We start from the raw sequence: 3,232 nt of genomic DNA on the forward strand, positions 1-3,232 counted from the left end.
TATCCTTAACCTGTTTATCAATTAAATCACCTTCGTTTATGTAACCAATCTCCCACTACTGCCACCTCCCCCCACACAAACAGGGGTGTCGACACCTCCACCTGGGCGCCCTCCACACCCCTGTAGGCCTCTCCCCCTGGTGGACACCCTTCTCACCTCTGGGCTCTGATGCCCACGCCAGGTCACCCTCACCCCTGGCTCAGCCCTGACTGCCCTGTGGGTCACTGTTACCCATGGACTCTGCTTACCAGGAAGTAGCAAAGCCTAAGTTCAAACCAGACCCCAAGCTCTTGGCCATGTGTCCTCTAAGACGTCCTGAGGAGGGCCCTCGCTGGTTTGGCTTGGTGGATAGAGCATCAGCCTGACGACTGAAGGGTCCCAGGTTCGATTCTGGTCAAGGGCACATGCCCACACTGCAGGCTCGATCCCCAGTGGGGGCGTGCAGGAGGCAGCCAATCAATGAGTCTCTCATCATTGGTGTTTCTATCTCTCCCTCTCCCTTCCTCTCTGAATCAATTTAAAAGGAGGAGGAGGAGGAGGAGGAGGAAGAGAACTAGAAGAAGAAAACGACGACGATGACGTCCTGAGGAGGAGGACTCCTTGTCTGCCGATGAGCTTCCCCAGCGGGAACCTCCGGGCCCAGGAGTCCTCAGCCTCAGTGGACAGGCTCTCCTGGGGGAGGGACGACAGGCCCGCCCCCCTGCAGGCTGTGCACCACCCTCTGCCTCTGCTCCTGCCGGCTCGTGGCCTCGCAGGGCCCTCGGCCGCCCCAGAGGGAACTCAGGAAGTGGGAGTGATCTGCCTGCCTGTGGCAGATAATAAAACAGCTTACTATTTTAAAAAGTATATATATTTTTATTAATTTCAGACAGGAAGGGAGAAAGAGAGAGAAACATCAATGATGAGAGAGAATCATTGATCACTGCCCCCTGCACACCCCCTCCTGGGGATCAAGCCCACAACCTGGGCATGTGCACTGGGAATCGAACCATAACCTCCTGGTTCTTCGGTCGACGCTCAGCCACTGAGCCCCGCCGGCCGAGCCAGCTCACCGTTTTTTACAGCACTTGCCAGTTTCCAGAGCCCTTAGTCAAGTGCTGGCTCTTCACACAGCCCTTCATGGTGAGGGTCAGTGCACCCGTTTCACAGGAGATGAAACTGAGGCCCCCACCGGGGAAGATGCTTGGCCCACGTCTGTCTTACAGCCAGTGGGTGTCAGCCCAGAATCTCACTCAGGACTGGCTGGCCGAGGCCCAATCCATCACCCCCTCCCAACTCCACTTCCTCCTCAGGGGATGGCCTGGCTCAGAGGGCTCACACCCTGAGCCCCTCCCCAAGACAGGCATGTGGTTCCGGTGATCCCTGGCAGAGCTGGGCGGTTCTGCCTCTGCCCTTCAGAGCCCACAGTCTGGGGCAGACATCACAATGGCTGCAGGGCCCACGGCGGTGGCAGGTGGTACCCACACCCTGTCTTCCCTGAAGCCCCCCACCCACTCCCTTGACCTGGGACCAGCAAGCTGAGGTGGTCTGGGTGTTGTGTGGAGTTAGCCCTTAGCTGCCTCTTGTCCCCAGGGAATCCTGGCGCCCAGGAGAAACCTTGCTCTCAGAGGGCGACCAGCCCAGCACAGGACAAAACCCCAAGTCAGCAGGCCCGGGCCAGGCCCGCCCGTGGTGAGGGCGGTCCCCAGCCGGCACTTGTGGCTCCGCGGAGGCCGGGTCCCAGGCGGGCGGCACCCTCATTAGCCCTCACGTGTACAGGGCCCTGAGCCCGGGCTGCCTCATGGGAGCCCTGGAGACCAGGCTCCTGCAGCCGACTCCACTGGGGCCTGGGAGAGGCCGTGTGAGTCAGCCCCACGCTGAGCTCAGCACAGAACTTACCTGGGCTGCGGGGCTGCCACTCCCCGAGGTGGGAGCAGCCTTGTCCCCAAATTCCACAGACGGGAACTGAGTCCCATCGTGGCCCTGGGTATGCGACCCTCCTAAGGAAAGTGAGTGACCGCCCACCGGGTGGGACTGCTGAGTGTTCCCAAGACCTCCGCTGCCCACCCAGAGACCCCTGACCCTCCCTCCCAGCCTGCTCCTCCCCTGGGGTCAGCCCAGGAGCCAGACGAGGCAGGACCTGGTCCTGAGAGTTCTCTGTGGTCCAGGCAAAGGTGCCAGGGCGCTCACAAAAGCCTCCCATTGTAGGCACACAGGAGCCAGGGAAGGCAAGGCCACCGGAAGTGAAGAGGGGCCTGTGGCAAGGTCCCTGGGTAGCACTGGCCTGCTGGCCTGGGGTTCATGATGCTGTCTGGGCCCCTCACGCCGGGTCAGGGCCTCAGCTTCCCCATCTGTGAAATGGGACTGCTGTTTCTGATCAGTGGTCTCTGCCCTGTCCTCTGTGGCCCACCTGGGGGGAGGTATGCCAAGCACTGGGGACTCCAGCTCCCACTGAGGCAGGGTCCCAGGGCTGCACCCCGGGCTTCTCTGCACATATGGGGTGGGGTGTTGAGGGCTTCTTTCAAGGTTTGGGTAGAAGGTGTGAAACCACTGACCCAGGGGTGCCTAGGAGCCCCTCACATGCCCGTCCTGCCCTCCTCTGCCTTCCTTTCCCCTGAGCTTCCTCGGCACCCAGGCTGTGCGGGGTCCACCAGGCACCAGCGTGCCAGGCCCCACAAACACCTGGTCCCTGCCCCTGAGCCTCAGGAAGCTTCCGGCAAACAGGCAGACAGGCCCAGGTCTAGCAGACGGGGCTGCGAACAGAAAGGAGTTGAGAGCTGCTCGGTTTCATGAAGATGCCAGTCCTTAAGAGGATAAACTAACCATGAGGCTCCAGGCAGAAATGTCCTCCAGTTCCCCGGATCCAATGCCAGGGCCCCCAGGGAACAGGGGACCTCGGGTACCAGGGATCTGATGCTTAAAGAAATAATTACACCCAAGTCGGACAGGACTGTGACCAGGAGGTGGCCAGCCAGGGGCCAGCCATTAACACATAACCAAGTGGATAAATACAGCAACTTCAAAGCAGGTCACGTGCTCTGCAGCCAAAAAAATGGGCAATGCAATAGCGAGAGGTGGGACACATGCCGGGAAAGGCCCCTGTGAGGAGGTGACATGTGAACGAGACGGAGACCTGAAGGAGTCTGAGAATTGGAGGAGAGGGCCTTCCGGGCAGAGGGAACAGCGCGAGCAAAGGCCCTGGGGTTGGGAGGGGCTTACCTTGTTGGAGGGACAGAGGCCAGTGTGGGAGCAG

This window comes from Myotis lucifugus, unplaced genomic scaffold, assembly GCF_000147115.1.
Source record: "Myotis lucifugus unplaced genomic scaffold, Myoluc2.0 scaffold_128, whole genome shotgun sequence".
Taxonomy (NCBI): domain Eukaryota; kingdom Metazoa; phylum Chordata; class Mammalia; order Chiroptera; family Vespertilionidae; genus Myotis; species Myotis lucifugus.